The 19,797-nt window shown below is 36.7% G+C and overlaps 1 pseudogene; it reads left to right on the top strand.

Moving 5' to 3' along the window:
• The first annotated feature begins 322 nt into the window (after positions 1–322).
• Positions 323–1,064, top strand: LOC104653885 (annotated as a pseudogene).
• Positions 1,065–19,797: the final 18,733 nt, after the last annotated feature.

Raw genomic sequence — 19,797 nt, 5'->3', positions numbered from 1 at the left:
TTGAAAATGCAGAAATCACCGGTCTTCTGTGTCGCTCGCGCTGGGAGTTGGAGACTGGAGCTGTTCCTATTCGGCCATCTTGCTCCGCCCCCAGATAATTGATTTTTTGACCTAGGCATGCACATGGGCATTTGTGCACATGCACACACACATACACACATCAGTAGGAAAGTATAATCAACAGATGGTGCCGGAATAACTAGGACATGGAAAATCCATAAACCCTTACTGTTACCTGACAATCTCCACAAAAATTGACATAATGTGAGTTATATACCTAAATATAAAAAAGCCAGACATGCCTCTTTTTTTCGCTGGAACCATGGAGGGTGTAGAAGAGAATAAGAAGGTTCCCGCTGTGCCAGAAACCCTTAAGAAAAAGCGAAGACATTTCACAGAGCTGAAGATCAAGCGCCTGAGAAAGAAGTTTGCCCAAAAGATGCTTCGAAAGGCAAGGAGGAAGCTTATCTGTGAAAAAGCGAAGCACTACCACAAGGACTATAGGCAGATGTACAGAACTGAAATTCAAATGGCAAGGATGGCAAGAAAAGCTGGCAACTTCTATGTACCTGCAGAACCCAAATTGGCATTTGTCATCAGGATCAGAGGTATCAATGGTGTGAGCCCAAAGGTCCGAAAGGTGTTGCAGCTTCTTCGCCTTAGTCAAATCTTCAATGGAACCTTTGTGAAGCTCAACAAGGTTTCAGTTAACATGCTGAGGATTGTAGAGCCATATATTGCATGGGGGTACCCAAATCTGATGTCAGTAAATGAGTTAATCTACAAGCGTGGTTATGGTAAAATCAGTAAGAAGCGAATTGCTTTGACATAACGCTTTGATTGCTCGATCTCTTGGTAAATATGGCATCATCTGCATGGATGATCTGATTAACGAGATCTATACTGTTGGAAAACGCTTCAAAGAAGCAAATAACTTCCTGTGGTCCTTCAAATTATCTTCTCCACGAGGCAGAATGAAGAAAAAGACCACCCATTTTGTAGAAGATGGCGATGCTGGCAACAGGGAGGATGAGATCAACAGGCTTATTAAAAGAATGAACTAAGGTGTCTACCATGATTATTTTTCTAAGCTGGCTGGTTAATAAACAGTACCTGCTCTCAAATTGAAAAAGAAAAAAGCCAGACATATAAAACTTTATGAAGAAAACATATAATATCTTTACTAACTTGAAGTAGGCAAAGATTTCTTAGCACGACATGGAACAATTACCATCACAGACAAAAAATTATACCTTAGATGTTATCAAAATGGAAACATTTTCACATCAAGAGATACAATTAAGAAAATTAATTCATAAACCACAGGCCTGGAGACATTATGTGCAAATTATGTATGTGACAAAGCATTGGTATGCAGAATATATAAATTCACTAACTCAGCAAAGTAATTATATACAATAGGCAAAAGTATTGAACAGGGACATTACAATGTAGCCATACATGAATAATGGTTACAGTGAAAAAGACTGACATCACCAAATATTGAAGAGGATAGAGAGCAACTGAAGGAAATCAAATGCAATGTTTTTTCTTTTGTTTTGTTTTTAAAATGGCACAACCATTTTTAAAACTGTGTGAAAGTTTCTAATGAAGTTAAACATATGCATATCCTATGATGAAGTAATTCAACTTCTAGGTATTTATCCGAAAGAAAAATATTTTAATTCCCATTAAAACATTTGTACAGGAATGTTAATCGCAGTTTTATTCACAATAGCAAAAACTGGATGTAACTCAAGTGTCTGTTAAGAGAATGAATAAACAGGTTTTGGTGTATTATATAAAGGTACACTACTCAACAAGAAAAAGGACCAAACTATAGATACATTTGACATCATGAACATTACAATCACCGAAAGAATCTGGACACAAAATAGTATATAGTGTATGATTTTTTATATGAAGTTCTAGAGCAGAAAACATTAACTTATTAGGAAACAAATTAGTAAAGTGGTTATTAGGGTTCTGAGGAGTTGACAGGAAAGGAGGAGGAGGAAAATCTGTGGGGAGATGGAAATATTGTACATCTTGATGGAGGTGTGGGTTTCACCAGTGTATGCATGTGTATGCATTTGTCAAAACTCATCAAATCTCACAGTTAAGATCTTTATATTTTAGGGTATGTAAATTTCAACACACACACAGAATTATAAAAAATAATACACTCAATTTGGGAATCTTACTTTTCACAGTCGTGTGGGTTAGCAAATCTGAAACTATTTTACGTGTTTCTAGGCTTGAGAAAATAGATTAGTATATTGAGGATAATAGAAGCATATGCATTTTTCCACAGAGGTTGTGTTAATGTACACTCACACCAATAGCATATAACAGTTACTGTTGTTCAACATCCTCATCAAAACCAGATACTTTATGCTTTTTTATTCTAGAAGCAAGCTGAATTTTAGTCCCCACTGCACATTTGGTCAGGAGTCTTTGTGTAAGACACTGTTTGTAGAGAATAGCTCTTAGAACAGCTGACTAGAATGTTCCAGCATATAAGGGATAAGGAAAAGAAAAATAAATATGTTTGAATGAGAAAGAGCTACCAATAGAGCAGAAAGACAAATAGGAAGAGCAGTATCATGGAGACTAATGGAAAAGAGCTAAAGGAAAGACTGATGAAGAGTATTGAAGTTAGAAGTCTCACAAAAATAAAAACAATAAAGTGTTCATTTGATTTGGTGTTTAGGAGGTAACTGGTGTCATTAGTGAGACAAGAGTGACTGATTTAGAGTGTGTGGGGAGATGGATAAGGGTTTGGTGTAAGCCGGTTGCTATGAATTGAAGAAATAATGAAATATGTGAATATAAGCTTAAATACAAAGGACAGTTAGACCATAATTGAGAGAGGGATTTTATACCAAAATATTTTTTAAATGATTGTGCTCACTTGTTCATATAAAGATAAAGAGCTAAAAAAAGGAGTAGGGATTTTAAAAGAGTTAAATAGAATAAAAAAATTTCTGTGGATGATTGGAATATATAGGGTCTAGATAACAGTTTGGAGATAAGAGTAAGAGGGCCCAAGGCAAACTTAGGATCACTACCATTTATTTGGTGCTTATTTAATGTTTCGGGCACTATTCTATCTCATTTGTAAGCCTGAAAACGGTGTTATGAAAGAGTACTGTTTCATCATCACATAGCTAAGAAAACCAAAACACAGAGTCATAAAGTAGCCTGTATGAATTGTACAATTAGGAAATTACAGAACCAGGGTTCGAAACCACATAATATAGCACCAAAAGCCAAGCTCTTAATCACTACTGTCCATTGCCCTAGAATAGAAACTAAAGAGTAAAATGTATGATGGCACAGCTTGGTCCTTATTTGATACAGATAAACCTAGATTCAGGCTGAACAATCAATTCTTATCCAAAATCTCTTTCCAAGATTTGGCCTTTGCATTTGTTGTATTATAATTTTTTGATAACATGAGTCCATAAAGTGTATATATCACAGAAAGGTCCCTTGCCTTTAATACCAGAAAATTCCCTAAAATGTTAATAAAAACAGTATTCACTAACAAGTAAGTGCCTTTTTAATGTTGTTGCTAAGGTAAGTCTCATATTTGTTTATTAAAATATCTTCTGTTTTTCACACTACTGATTGCACATGAAGTCCGTTTATTAAAGAAAAGAGTGCTTAAGATAGTGTAGAAATAAGAACATTAAAGAATAAACAGAAGTAAAATGTACTGCTAAAATTATTAAATAACCAAAAAAAATAAGAATCATTGTTTCCTCATATGTGTTTATAAATATCTCTCTTTATAAGTTATTAACAATGAGAGACAGACCCAATACTTATGAAGCAATTGTTACAGAATCATGTCTTGTAACTTTGTATTGTGGTCACTTTTGTATGATGCAACTTTGTTAATAGAATAAATAAAATGGTATTTATTCCAAACAACCTTTTGAAATCTACTGTTGAAAACACAAGGAAAAATAAGCTTAAGATCTTGTGTGTAAGAACTTCCCCAAAGTTCTGTTTTCAACTTCTTTAGCTTTCTGTCTGCATAGTATTATTTGATAAGCTCATATCTCCAGGGTGCTCAAGTCAAATCTCTGCCATGATTTCCAAATCTGGCAGTCTCCAAACTCGCTGCTAAGAATGCTGAATCAAACTGACATCAGCTTGACAGGTCTATCAAATTTTTTATTTCAGAGAGATTTATAAATCAGACCCTTCCATATTCATTCCATTACAATGGCATTAGATTAATAGATTTTCTTTTCAGCATCCATATTTATTCATTCTAAATGTCCAAATTTTCCTGTATGCCTTCTGTGTACCATGTAGGATGTACTGTGTACAATCTGGTCAGGTCCAGATTGTTTCATTTGATACTCTTCCCACAACTTCTCATTTTCTTCATATATTAATTCATTAAACAAATATTTATTGAATGCCTACTATGTTCTTAGGACATGTCTTCATGGGGTTTGCATTCTAGCTGAAGGGCAGTAAATGTACTAAATGATATAATAGTGTTGTCCAATAGAGCTTTCTGCTATTATGGAAATGTCCTGTAATATCTGCATTGTTCAATATGGTAGACAGGAGTCATATGTACCTGTTAAGCACTTGGAACATGGTTAATGCATCTAAAGAAATACTTTATTTTATTTTATTTAAATTTAGTTAATTAGTATCTATATTTACATATCCACAGATAGTTAATGGAGCCACACTCAACCATGTAGATATTAAATTTAGCACATTTTATAGTGAAAAAAAATTTTAAAAAGAGCAGGGTAAGAGGACTGCAACAGGACTGTCCAAAGAGAGATTAGAATTGTAAATGGGGTAATTAGAGTATGTTTCCTTGAGAAGGTGACAATTGATGTGACAAAGACCTGAAAGAGGGAGACAGTTAACCATGATGTCACTTTGAGGAAGAACATTTCACACACAGGGAATAACCTGTGCAAAAATTCCTTTGGTGACATTGTGCCTGGCATATTGAAGTGAAATCTGCTTTCCTTTATCTTCAACCCACTGATTCTAGATCTTTTTCAAAACAAATGCTTTCTTTCCTACTTTCTTCTCAAAATGACAACCCTTTCAAATATTCGAAGACTACTTATGGCTACATTTTTGCTTACTCCATAGTAAATTTCCTAATGGTATAGTTGTTCACCTATTTATTTATTACATTATATCAAAATATTTTTATTTTTCCTGCTTTAAGGTATAATTTACAATTAAAATTGTATATATTTATGATGTACAATGTGATGTTTTGATGTATGTATACACTGTGAGATGATTAAATTAATATAATTAACATATCCATCACCTCACATCGTTATTTTTTGTGGTAAGAACATTTAAAATCTACTCTCAGCAATCTTCAAGTACACAATACATTATTATTAGCTGTTGTCACCATGCTGTATAATAGTTCTCCAAAAATTATTCCTCTTGTCTGACTGAAACTTTGTACCCTTTGACTAGTATCTCCCCATTTCTATCCCCTACATCCAGCCCCTGGTAACCACCATTCGGCTCTCATTTTATCAGTTCAACTTTTTCAGACTCCTCATAAAGTGAGATCGTGCAGTGTTTGTCTTTCTGTGCCTAGCTTATCTCACTTAACATAATGTCCTCCAGATTCATCAATGTCGTTGTGAATGACAGGATTGTTTCCTTTCTTAAAGCTGACTAGTATTCCATTGTATGCATCTATGTGTGTGTATATGTCACATTTTCTTAATCCATTCATCTGTCAATGGACACTTAAGTTGATTTTACATATTGGCTATTGCAAATAATGCAATGAACATGAGAGTACAGATATTTCTTCAACACACAAATTGCATTTTCTTTGGATATATACCCAGAAGAAGGATTGCTGTATCATCTGATAGCCCTATTTTTAATTTTTTGAGAAACTTCTATGCAGTTTTCCATCATGGATTTACTAATTTACATTCCCACCAACCATGTACAAGGGTTCACTTTCCTCCACATCCTCAGCAAGACTGGTCGTCTTTTTCTTTTTAGTAATAGTCATTGTGACAGATTGAATTAAGATCTCACTGTGGTTTTAATTTGCATTTCCTGTTGATTAGTGATATTGAGCATTTAAAAATATATATCAGCCACTTATACGTCTTATTTTGAGATTTATTCTGATTTTATGTTCATTTTTTAAATCACACTATTTGTTTTCTTTCTATTGAGCTATTTGAGTTCCTTATATATTTTAGATATTAGCTCCATATTAGATATATGGTCTCCAAATGTTTTCGTTCATTTCATAGCTTGTCTATCCACCCTGCTGATTATTTTATTTGCTGTGCAAAAGCTTTTTAGTTTGACACAATCCCATTTGTCTATTTTTGCTTCTGTTGCTTGTGATTTTGGAGTCATATCAAAAAAAGAATCTTTGCCAAAACTATTGTCAAGAAACATTTTCCCTATGTTTTCTTCTAAGAGTTTCATAGTTTCATGTCTTATGTTTAAGTGTTTAATCCATTTTGGGTTTATTTCTGTATATGGGGTGAGATAAAAGTCCAATTTTATTCTTCTGCATGTGGATATTCAGTTTTCTCAACACCATTTATTAAAGAGACTATCTTTTCTCCACTGTGTGTTCTTGGCAACTTTGTGAAATATTAGTTGACTGTAAATGCAAGGATTTATTTCTGAAGTCTGTATTCTGTTCCATTGGTCCGTGTGCCTGTTTTTATGCCAGTAATCTGCTGTTTCAATAACGGTAACTTTGTAGTATATTTTGAGATCAAGAAGTGTAATGCTTCCAGATTTATTATTTTTTGCTCAAGACAGCTTTGGCTATTTGGAGTGTTATGTGGTTCTACATGAATAATAGGATTATTTTTCTATTTCTGTGAAAAATGTCATTGGAATTTTGATAGGAATTACCTTGAATCTGTAGATCACTTGGGTACTATGGAAATTTTAACAATATTAATCCCATAATACATGAAAATGTCTATTTATTGGTGACTTCTTCAGTTTCTTTCATCAATGTTTTATAGTTTTCAGTGTATAGATTTTCACCTCCCTACTTAAATGTATTCCTAAGTATTTTTATGCTATTGTAAATGGGATTGTTTTCCTTTCTTTTTAAATTTTTAGTTTTAATTGTAAATTGACATATTACAGGGCTGTATGTATTTAGAGTACAAATTGATATTATGACTTATTAAAACAATGTGGAATAATTTAATCAAGCCAATTAACATAACTGTCACCTAAAATACTTATATTTTGTGGTGAAGGCATTTGATTTTTTTTTATTATTATACTTTAAGTTCTAGGGTACATGTGCATAACGTGCAGGTTTGTTACATATGTATACTTGTGCCATGTTGGTGTGCTGCACCCATCAACTCGTCAGCACCCATCAATTCATTATTTATATCATGTATACCTCCCAATGCAATTCCTCCCCCCTCCCCCCTCCCCATGATAGGCCCCAGTGTGTGATGTTCCCCTTCCCGAGTCCAAGTGATCTCATTGTTCAATTCCCACCTATGAGTGAGAACATGCGGTGTTTGGTTTTCAGTTCTTGTGACAGTTTGCTAAGAATGATGGTTTCCAGCTGCATCCATGTCCCTACAAAGGACGCAAACTCATCCTTTTTTATGGCTGCATAGTATTCCATGGTGTATATGTGCCACATTTTCTTAATCCAGGCTGTCACAGATGGACATTTGGGTTGATTCCAAGTCTTTGCTATTGTGAATAGTGCCGCAATAAACATACATGTGCATGTGTCTTTGTAGTAGAATAATTTATAATCCTTTGGATATATACCCAGTAGTGGGATGGCTGGGTCATATGGTACATCTAGTTCTAGATCCTTGAGGAATTGCCATACTGTTTTCCATAATGGTTGAACTAGTTTACAATCCCACCAACAGTGTAAAAGTGTTCCTATTTCTCCACATCCTCTCCAACACCTGTTGTTGCCTGACTTTTTAATGATTGCCATTCTAACTGGTGTGAGATGGTATCTCATTGTGGTTTTGATTTGCATTTCTCTGATGGCGAGTGATGATGAGCATTTTTTCATGTGTCTGTTGGCTGTATGAATGTCTTCTTTTGAGAAATGTCTGTTCATATCCTTTGCCCACTTTTTGATGGGGTTGTTTGTTTTTTTCTTGTATATTTGTTTCAGTTCTTTGTATATTCTGGATATTGGCCCTTTGTCAGATGAGTAGATTGCAGAAATTTTCTCCCATTCTGTAGGTTGCCTGTTCACTCTGATGGTAGTTTCTTTTGCTGTGCAGAAGCTCTTTAGTTTAATGAGATCCCATTTGTCAATTTTGGCTTTTGTTGCCGTTGCTTTTGGTGTTTTAGACATGAAGTCCTTGCCCATGCCTATGTCCTGAATGGTACTACCTAGATTTTCTTCTAGGGTTTTTATGGTATTAGGTCTAACATTTAAGTCTCTAATCCATCTTGAATTAATCTTCGTATAAGGAGTAAGGAAAGGATCCAGTTTCAGCTTTCTACTTATGGCTAGCCAATTTTCCCAGCACCATTTATTAAATAGGGAATCCTTTCCCCATTTCTTGTTTCTCTCAGGTTTGTCAAAGATCAGATGGCTGTAGATGTGTGGTATTATTTCTGAGGACTCTCTTCTGTTCCATTGGTCTATAGCTCTGTTTTGGTACCAGTACCATGCTGTTTTGGTTACTGTAGCCTTGTAGTATAGTTTGAAGTCAGGTAGTGTGACGCCTCCAGCTTTGTCCTTTTGACTTAGGATTGTCTTGGCAATGCGGGCTCTTTTTTGGTTCCATATGAACTTTAAAGCAGTTTTTTCCAATTCTGTGAAGAAACTCATTGGTAGCTTGATGGGGATGGCATTGAATCTATAAATAACCTTGGGCAGTATGGCCATTTTCACGATATTGATTCTTCCTATCCATGAGCATGGTATGTTCTTCCATTTGTTTGTGTCCTCTTTGATTTCACTGAGCAGTGCTTTGTAGTTCTCCTTGAAGAGGTCCTTGACATCCCTTGTAAGTTGGATTCCTAGGTATTTTATTCTCTTTGAAGCAATTGTGAATGGAAGTTCATTCCTGATTTGGCTCTCTGTTTGTCTGTTACTGGTGTATAAGAATGCTTGTGATTTTTGCACATTAATTTTGTATCCTGAGACTTTGCTGAAGTTGCTTATCAGCTTAAGGAGATTTTGGGCTGAGACAATGGGGTTTTCTAAATATACAATCATGTCATCTGCAAACAGGGACAATTTGACTTCTTCTTTTCCTAACTGGATACCCTTGATTTCTTTCTCTTGCCTGATTGCCCTAGCCAGAACTTCCAATACTATGTTGAATAGGAGTGGTGAGAGAGGGCATCCCTGTCTTGTGCCAGTTTTCAAAGGGAATTTTTCCAGTTTTTGCCCATTCAGTATGATATTAGCTGTGGGTTTGTCATAAATAGCTCTTATTATTTTGAGGTACGTTCCATCAATACCGAATTTATTGAGCGTTTTTAGCTTGAAGGGCTGTTGAATTTTGTCAAAAGCCTTTTCTGCATCTATTGAGATAATCATGTGGTTCTTGTCTTTGGTTCTGTTTATATGCTAGATTACGTTTATTGATTTGCGAATGTTGAACCAGCCTTGCATCCCAGGGATGAAGCCCACTTGATCATGGTGGATAAGCTTTTGGATGTGCTGCTGAATCCGGTTTGCCAGTATTTTATTGAGGATTTTTGCATCGATGTTCATCAGGGATATTGGTCTAAAATTCTCTTTTTTTGTTGTGTCTCTGCCAGGCTTTGGTGTCAGGATGATGTTGGCCTCATAAAAAGAGTTAGGGAGGATTCCCTCTTTTTCTATTGATTGGAATAGTTTCAGAAGGAATGGTACCAGCTCCTCCTTGTACCTCTGGTAGAATTCAGCTGTGAATCCATCTGGTCCTGGACTTTTTTTGGTTGGTAGGCTATTAATTGTTGCCTCAATTTCAGAGCCTGCTATTGGTCTATTCAGGGATTGAACTTCTTCCTGGTTTAGTCTTGGGAGAGTGTAAGTGTCCAGGAAATTATCCATTTCTTCTAGATTTTCTAGTTGATTTGCATAGAGGTGTTTATAGTATTCTCTGATGGTAGTTTGTATTTCTGTGGGGTCGGTGGTGATATCCCCTTTATCATTTTTTATTGCGTCTATTTGATTCCTCTCTCTTTTCTTCTTTATTAGTCTTGCTAGCAGTCTGTCAATTTTGTTGATCTTTTCAAAAAACCAACTCCTGGATTCATTGAGTTTTTCGAGGGTTTTTTGTGTCTCTATCTCCTTCAGTTCTGCTCTGATCTTAGTTATTTCTTGCCTTCTGCTAGCTTTTGAATGTGTTTGCTCTTGCTTCTCTAGTTCTTTTAATTGTGATGTTAGAGTGTCAATTTTAGATCTTTCCTGCTTTCTCTTGTGGGCATTTAGTGCTATAAATTTCCCTCTACACACTGCTTTACATGTGTCCCAGAGATTCTGGTATGTTGTATCTTTGTTCTCATTGGTTTCAAAGAACATCTTTATTTCTGCTTTCATTTCGTTATGTACCCAGTAGTCATTCAGGAGCAGGTTGTTCAGTTTCCATGTAGTTGAGCGGTTTTGATTGAGTTTCTTAGTCCTGAGTTCTAGTTTGATTGCACTGTGGTCTGAGAGACAGTTTGTTATAATTTCTGTTCTTTTACATTTGCTGAGGAGTGCTTTACTTCCAATTATGTGGTCAATTTTGGAATAAGTGTGATGTGGTGCTGAGAAGAATGTATATTCTGTTGATTTGGGGTGGAGAGTTCTATAGATGTCTATTAGGTCCGCTTGGTGCAGAGATGAGTTCAATTCCTGGATATCCTTGTTAACTTTCTGTCTCGTTGATCTGTCTAATGTTGACAGTGAAGTGTTGAAGTCTCCCATTATTATTGTATGGGAGTCTAAGTCTCTTTGTAAGTCTCTAAGGACTTGCTTGATGAATCTGGGTGCTCCTGTATTGGGTGCATATATATTTAGGAGAGTTAGCTCTTCCTGTTGAATTGATCCCTTTACCATTATGTAATGGCCTTCTTTGTCTCTTTTGATCTTTGATGGTTTAAAGTCTGTTTTATCAGAGACTAGTATTGCAACCCCTGCTTTTTTTTGTTCTCCATTTGCTTGGTAGATCTTCCTCCATCCCTTTATTTTGAGCCTATGTATGTCTCTGCATGTGAGATGGGTCTCCTGAATACAGCAGACTGATGGGTCTTGACTCTTTATCCAGTTTGCCAGTCTGTGTCTTTTAATTGGAGCCTTTAGTCCATTTACATTTAAGGATAATATTGTTATGTGTGAACTTGATCCTGCCATTATAATATTAACTGGTTATTTTGCTCATCGTTGCTGGCGATGGGCTGCGCTCCTTTGCAGGGGGAGATGCGCTCTTATTTTTTGAATTTCCAGCTTTTCTGCCCTGCTTTTTCCCCATCTTTGTGGTTTTATCTGTCTCTGTTCTTTGATGATGGTGACGTACTGATGGGGTTTTGGTATAGGTGTCCTTCCTGTTTGATAGTTTTCCTTCTGACAGTGAGGACCCTCAGCTGTAGGTCTGTTGGAGATTGCTTGAGGTCCACTCCAGACCCTGTTTGCCTGGGTATCAGCAGCAGAGGTTGCGGAAGATAGAATATTGCTGAACAGTGAGTGTACCTGTCTGATTCTTACTTTGGAAGCTTCCTGTCAGGGGTGTACTCCACCCTGTGGGGTGTGGGGTGTCAGACTGCCCCTGGTGGGGGATGTCTCCCAGTTAGGCTACTCAGGGGTCAGGGACCCGCTTGAGCAGGCAGTCTGTCCCTTCTCAGATCTCAGCCTCCGTGTTGGGAGATCCACTGCTCTCTTCAAAGCTGTCAGACAGAGTCGTTTGCGTCTGCAGAGGTTCTGCTGCTTTTTTTGTTATTGTTTTTTATCTGTGCCCTGACCCCAGAGGTGGAGTCTACAGAGACAGGCAGATTTCCTTGAGCTGCTGTGAGCTCCACCCAGTTCGAGCTTCCCAGCGGCTTTGTTTACCTACTTAAGCCTCAGCAATGACGGGCGCCCCTCCCCCAGCCTCACTGCTGCCCTTTCGGTTAGAACGCAGACTGCTGTGTTAGCAATGAGGGAGGCTCCATGGGCGTGGGACCCTCCCGGCCAGGTGTGGGATATATTCTCCTGGTGTGCCCATTTGCTTGAAGCGCAGTATTGGGGTGGGAGTTACCCGATTTTCCAGGTGTTGTGTGTCTCAGTTCCCCTGGCTAGGAAAAGGGATTCCCTTCCCCCTTGCGCTTCCCAGGTGAGGCGATGCCTCGCCCTGCTTCAGCTCTCACTGGTCGGGCTGCAGCAGCTGACCAGCACCAATTGTCCAGCACTCCCTAGTGAGATGACCCCAGTACCTCAGTTGAAAATGCAGAAATCACCAGTCTTCTGTGTCGCTCACGCTGGGAGTTGGAGACTGGAGCTGTTCCTATTCGGCCATCTTGCTCCGCCCCCCGGCATTTGAAATTTATTCTCTTAGTTATTTTTATCTTAGCTGGTGGTCACGGCAGATTGCCTTCTTGATTTCTTTTTCAGATAGTTCATTGTTAGTGTACAGAAATGCTACTGATTATTGGCTATTGCCAAGGGAAGGAGAAGCAATGAGGGAGGCAGGAGGCCAAGATAAGGTGACTTAGACATATTATTGAATTGTGTACAACAAGGTGTGTCTGGCATATGCATGCAAGACAGATGTTAAGACATCAAATTTACAGAAGCTAGAAGTGTGGCTGATAGAAGGGTACATAGCCAACTCTGCTACATAGAGTCATTCTGGGAACCAGGCTGACAAAATCCTGCTGCCTTCAATGTGTGGCTTCCATGGTCACCAGGGACATCAGTATCTACTAGCAGAAGGGAGAAGAGCACTGAGGATCTTTTGTGGAAGGATTTGTGGCCCGGACCTAGAAACACATTCCTCCCACATTCCTCTATCACTCCTATTCACACTCACCCAACTAGAACTTTATCCCAAGACACACCTAACTGTGAGGAAGGATAGGAAAGACAGTCTTACTGGGTGCCCAAGGAGGGAGAATGTGGTGCCAGTATGTGGCCTACATCCTGTCACACAGTGGCCACATGTCATTTTGGGCATCCCGGTTTCACTGGGCAGGGCTTTCCCAATCTCTATTGTTTCCTACCTAACCTCATCTTATATAAAGTTTCTGGTGATGCAGAAATTAGATTCTCAAACATCAGTAATTTTGTGAACTACTGGAAGAAGAAAACATCCTTGTCAGGAGATAGAATTCAGAGTGAAGTGTTCAATCCCAGAAGAAGCTCAGGGACAGAGGCAGCACTAAGGACAGACACTCACTCAGGAAGATAATGTATCCCAAAATATGTTCACATCCTAATTTGTGGGACCACTGAGTGTTACATTACACATCATAAGGGATTTTTTTTTTTTTTTTTGCATGTGATTAAGTTGAGGATCTTGAGATATCCTGGATCATCTAGGTGGTCCCAGTGTAATCACAGGAGTTCTTATAAGAGGGAGGCAGAAGGGTCAGGGATGGAAGAAAGCAGATATACCAACAGAAATAGGAGTCCTACTCATACTTAGTAGATGCTACACTGCTCCTTGAATGTGGAGGAAGGGGTCATGAGGCAAAGAATGCCTACAGCCTCTAGAAGTTGGAAAAGGCAGAGAAATGGATTCTCCCCTAGAATGCATCCCTGATGACACTTTAATTTTAGTCCAGTAAAGCTGATTTCAGACTTTTGATATCTAGAACTGTAAGATAATAAGTTGTGTCATTTGAAACCAGATATATATATATATATATATACTTTGTAAAAATAATTATTTATATCTTCTATTTTTATCACATCTTATTGTAAATATGAGTACTACCAATTTAATGAAGAACAACAGATGAGTTAACAGCCATGCTTGCCATATTTGTGGCTTAAACAAAAATGCATCTTATATTTCGTCATGATTCATGATACTTGCTACAATTTTCTAGTTGTTATGAAGTTGTGGGACAAAGGAGTGCATGAGTGTTGGGTGCTTAAAAGAACACACTGTGCATCCCCCTTTGACTTTTTTTCCAGCAGTCATTCTTTCCTTCTTTTTGATAAAAACTCTCTTTTATTTTGTTTTGTTTTGTTGTCTGTCTGTTTCTAAAGGAACCGACCACTATATTTTTAATGAAATGAGACTGGCTTCAACCAACTTTTTAGTTTTATTTTTTACATGTTATTTATATAATTTGATTTATTTTCAAGGCAAACAAAATTTATAAACAATGTGAAAAATAATATCCTTGAACAAAAAATTTTAATGTGGTGAAAAATATATCAACACCTGTAGAAAATATGTCAAAAGTGATAAAATTACAATTCCTCAAGGAATAAAATATATATGCTTAGTAAATAAACTTAATTAAAATTTACCACATTCTTAAGAATATATAATTTAATGCATTACATTTTTATTTTTGTTTATTTTTTGTGTTATTTTCTATACTTTTTTTTTTTACTCCAAAGGCATATATTACATTTTTAAAACTGGAGATTACAAAATTGTAAGACAGAATAATAATGTGGTCTGGTGTGGCTAGAACCCACAGAGAGAATTATTCCTCTTTGTTGTCAGTGGCTGTGGAACTACTGAGAATCTACCTTAAAACTATCATTAATATAGCAAGGGCTTTAATTAACTACACTTGGATACCACTGTCTTCTTAAATGGCATTTATTATTAAATAAGTAGTAGGAGTTGTAGGCTATATAGAACACACTTTATAACTATATAACACTATATAAACACGAACACACTTATTAATACATGCATTTCAATAGGAAAACAGTTAACTGTGGATAGATTGATATGACAATATAAATTACACTTTACAATACTAACAATATGTATAATATTTCTCATTTCCTCCACATATGAGGTCTTTGACTTTGATGGTTATTTCACCTCTTGCTCGCTCTCAGTTTCTTCATATGTAAATAAGAATATTAATAATGCATACCTCACAGATTTTTTGTACAGATTGCATGTCACACAATAGGCCCCTTAAAAGTGCTATATAGTATTTATTCTTATACGCTAAATTAACACAAGTACTTGGGTGGGGGGCAGTTACTAATTCCTTAATCTTTGTGCTAGAAAATCACCTTCATTCTTAGAACTTTTGATGCTAAAGAAAACTGTGTTGGTATACCAGCAAACATAAGTAATCTAAATAATCAATAGTATAGACCGGTCCTCCTTGACCTTTAATGAGCCTAATGAATCATCTGGTGATTTTGTTAAACTGCACATTTTGATTCACTAGCACTGGTTTTGAACCTGCAACTCTGCATTTCTAATCAACTCCTGGGTAGTAATGATTAGGAAGGTACATAGAACTCACTTTGAGTAGTAAGAGTACAGACCAGTGCTCAACAAACAAAAGCCCCCAAGCCAAATGCAGCCTGCCATCTATTTTTGTAAATACAATTTTATTGGGACACATCCATACTCATTTATTTTCGTATTGTTTATACATGCTTTCATGAGATACAAACACAGAGCAGAGTAGTTGCAACTGAGACCACATGGATTGCAAAACCTAAAATATTTACTGTCTGGCCCTTAACATAAAGTTTGCAGATCCCTGGTATAAACATGCTTTTTTCATCTAATAGAATAATAAAATTTTCTTTTGAAACATTTTTAAAATACAAAAGTCAGAATTAATGAATATTAAACATAAAACACTAACTGAAATTTGGGACTTTTCATTCCATCTCAATATAGTCATTCATCTAGTCTTATCAGTTCAATTGTGTATACAAATAATCCATAGGTTAAGTGGAAGAAAATACATAGTTTCTACAGAGTCCACAAAGTCCATATTGAGGGAGGTTGGAGTTAGGGGAGGTTCATAAAGTAAGATTTTTAAGGGATGCAACTTCTTGATAATAAATCTCTCTAAATACTAATTAGGTGTGTAGGTCAGTTGTGTAGTCAATCAAATTAATATGAGAATAATAGCTCTAAAAGTGCTTCCTTGTGACAATCAACATTCTATCATAGAACAATATCCAGAAAGGCTGTGGCAGACCCATCTCTATATCAGGTATTTACACCTCTAGAGGATATTACCGACTCAGATGGCTACATAGACTAAGTAACAGTCCTGATTTTGTATCAGTCTTCTAAAAAATGCATGGCTTTTCAGGAGAGATGTTAGCTTAAAGACAAGCTTCAAGTTTGTGATTACAGTAATTAAGAGAGAAAAGAATGAGTTATTATGTGGGAGTTTCTCAATGATCTTTTACATTTTAAAAAATGTATTCAAATGTTCCTGTATCATATTTCTCATACTTCTTTTCATTTTCCATTCTGTACTCATTATGTTTTAAAGATCCATACATCTTTCTGTGTGTTCTTGTTACTTCAAACTGCTGCATATCCAGGGTGGGCTATCATTAGATTTCCTACCCATTTACTCCACCACAGATACTAGATTGTTTTTAGTTCTCTATCTCCACAGATAATACCATAATGAAAATCTTCATGCATCTATTCTTACAGACCTTTGAACGCAGTAGATGTTCAATAAACAACAATTGAACTCTGCATATTTGAAGAGCATTTAATTATTTTCATGAGAAATTACTTAATAGGTACAAGGTGTGTTATTCTGGTGATGAATACACTAAAAACCCTGACTTCACTGGTATGCAATATATCCATTTAACAAAATTACGCTTGTACCCCATAAATTTATACAAATAAAAATTTTAAATCAAAATTAAAAAAGTAAAAATGAAAAATGATACATTATTAAGTGATAAATATGCTTACCATAACAGTATGTAAAGTATAATAATAAATTATATAAACATATGAGTATACATATATATGTATACATGCATGTATTTTGCAATAATAGAATTAAATGGGTGAACATATTGTTGTTTCTTTATTCTTTTTATTGCCTATGTATCTTAACACTTCTACAGTGGATGTGCTATTTGTATAATAAAATGAATGATCAGAGCATTAAAGAAAAATGGTGGGTTTTATGTGCTTGTGATTGCTGATAAATGCAAGAATAATATTTTAAGAATATTTACACACAGCTCAAAACTGGAATTAATAAGTTATTCAATATATTTATGTATTCATTTATTTATTTACTTATGTATCAATAGAAATGTATTAGTACATGTGCATGTGAGTGCATGTATACATGCATATACATGCATGCACATGATACATATATGCACATCATATATATGTGTATTTATTTCAAGGACTGAAAATATGCTTACTGTCACAGTTAAGGATAATTCAGCCAAGTATAGAAGCCTAGGTTAAAAAAAATCACTCTGAATTTTGAAGGGATTTGTTTCACAGGATAGCTAATGGTCAGTCTAGTTGTTCCCTTATATAACTTGCATGCTGCCCACCATCACTGAGAATATTTTATTCTCTACATTTTTGTCATTGTGACTAAAATGCTGGACATTATGTAGGAATATTAATTCACCATCACACTGATCTTTTAAATTGAGGATCTTCATTCTGAAAAATATATTATTGGTGCATTCCCTCTACTCTGTTTTCACTTTTCTCTGTTGCTAAAACACCTCTTATTCATTTGCTAGTTCTATCAAAAGAAATATTCTTGGGGCCGGGCGCAGTGGCTTACGCCTGTTATCCCAGCACTTTGGGAGGCCGAGGCGAGTGGATCACCTGAGGACAGGAGTTTGAGACCAGCCTGACCAATATTGTAAAACCCTATCTCTACTAAAAATACAAAAATTAGCTGGGCATGGTGGCCTGCACCTGTAGTCCCAGCTACTTGGGAGACTGAGACAGGAGAATTGGTTGAACTTGGGAGGCAGAGATCGCAGTGAGCCAGGACTGCACCACTGCACTCCAGCCTGGGCAACAAAGCGAGATTCCATCTCAAAAAAAAAAGAAAAAAAATTAAAAAAGAAAGGAATGTTCTATCTTCAGTTCTTTCATCTGCTAATTCCCATCTCTTTTCTTTTTACTAAAACTTGGGGAAATGAGCTCAACTTTGTTTTTTAGTTCTGCTATTTATTTTTAATGCCAGTTAACCTACATTCAATGCCCAAGAGTGAGCTGCTTCTTATTCTATGATGACTTGATTAAAATATTTTATTTTTGTTTCATTTACACTACACTGAAACTACTAATTATTTAAAAATTGAACTTATTTTCTGCTCTCTGTATATTTCTGTTTTTACAAATTTAACTTTTTAATTTTTTCATTTTGGTGCCTGTGTTTCACTTTAGAGGCTTTTCTCAAATGTCTAATCATCATTGGCTGAGTGTATGACTGTATGTGTATGAGGAGACTTATTTACTGATAGCACTCACTACAGTGTAGTTGGGTGATGACTTTTTAATTGGGAGGGTCTTCAAATGTTCAGAAGTGGGAATTCTTATCTTTAGGGTTATTGAGTGTCCTAAAATATAATTTTTCAGAATTTTGCCTGGAGTTTCAGGCAAAAAATTTAACTACATTCTTAAACTACATTTTAACTGCATTCCTTATAGTTAAAAATGTTTTACAATCTAGCTGGGCAGGGAGAAAGTGGTGAAGGTCTTAGCATTCACCATGTGAATCGTCACTGACTGCCTCCATGTTCAGCCTCATATCTCTCTCCATTCCATTCTGCCAGACATTGAATGCTTCTGTCCCTGATGGAGAGACTCTTCCCATCAATTGTTCCAGAAAATAACTGTTGGGTTTCCTAACTAGGAGAATGGCATCCATACACACAGAGGGTCAGAAGGAAAGAATTAATGCAAGTTAATTCAGTCAGGAGAAAAATTTAAATTATATAACTTGTTTTAAATGACAGGAAATTTCCATTTTAAACCTTTAGCTTTGCGGGACATGATACTTTAAATTTATTTTATTTTATTTTATTGACACAGAATGTGTTTTTTTGTTTTGTTTTGTTTTGTTTTGTTTTTGAGACGGAGTCTCGCTCTGTCGCCCGGGCTGGAGTGCAGTGGCCGGATCTCAGCTCACTGCAAGCTCTGCCTCCCGGGTTTACGCCATTCTCCCGCCTCAGCCTCCCGAGTAGCTGGGACTACAGGCGCCCGCCACCTCGCCTGGCTAGTTTTTTGTATTTTTTAGTAGAGGCGGGGTTTCACCGTGTTAGCCAGGATGGTCTAGATCTCCTGACCTCGTGATCCGCCTGTCTCGGCCTCCCAAAGTGCTGGGATTAGAGCCTTGAGCCACCGCGCCCTGCCAGACAGAGTTTTTTTCTTGTCGCCCAGGCTGGAGTACAATGGCGAGATCTTGGCTCACTGCAACCTCTAACTCCCGGGTGCAAGTGATTCTCCTGCCTCAACCTCCCGAGTGGCTGGGATTACAGGCGCATGCCACCACGCCAGGCTAATATTTGTATTTTTAGTGGAGACGGAGTTTCGTCGTGTTGGCCAGGCTGGTCTCGAACTGCTGACCTCAAGTGATCCGCCCACCTCAGCCTCCCAAAGTGCTGGGATTACAGGCGGGAGCCAGGGCGCCCAGCCTAAATTAATTTTTTTATTTGTGGCAGTTAACACTTAACATGAGATTTACCATCTTAAAGAATTTTAAGGAGTGTATATAGTATTGTTTACTATAGGCACAATGTTTTACAGCAGATCTTTTGAACTTATTTGTCTTGCGCAGCGGAAACTTCATACCAACTGATTAGCAACTCCCCATTTCTGCCTCCCACAAGTTCCTGGCAACCACAATTTCATTATTTGC

Source organism: Rhinopithecus roxellana, chromosome 7 (assembly GCF_007565055.1).
Source record: "Rhinopithecus roxellana isolate Shanxi Qingling chromosome 7, ASM756505v1, whole genome shotgun sequence".
Taxonomy (NCBI): domain Eukaryota; kingdom Metazoa; phylum Chordata; class Mammalia; order Primates; family Cercopithecidae; genus Rhinopithecus; species Rhinopithecus roxellana.
The sequence above is the reverse complement of the archived record's forward strand: the minus strand, read 5'-3'. Positions and strand labels throughout refer to the sequence as shown.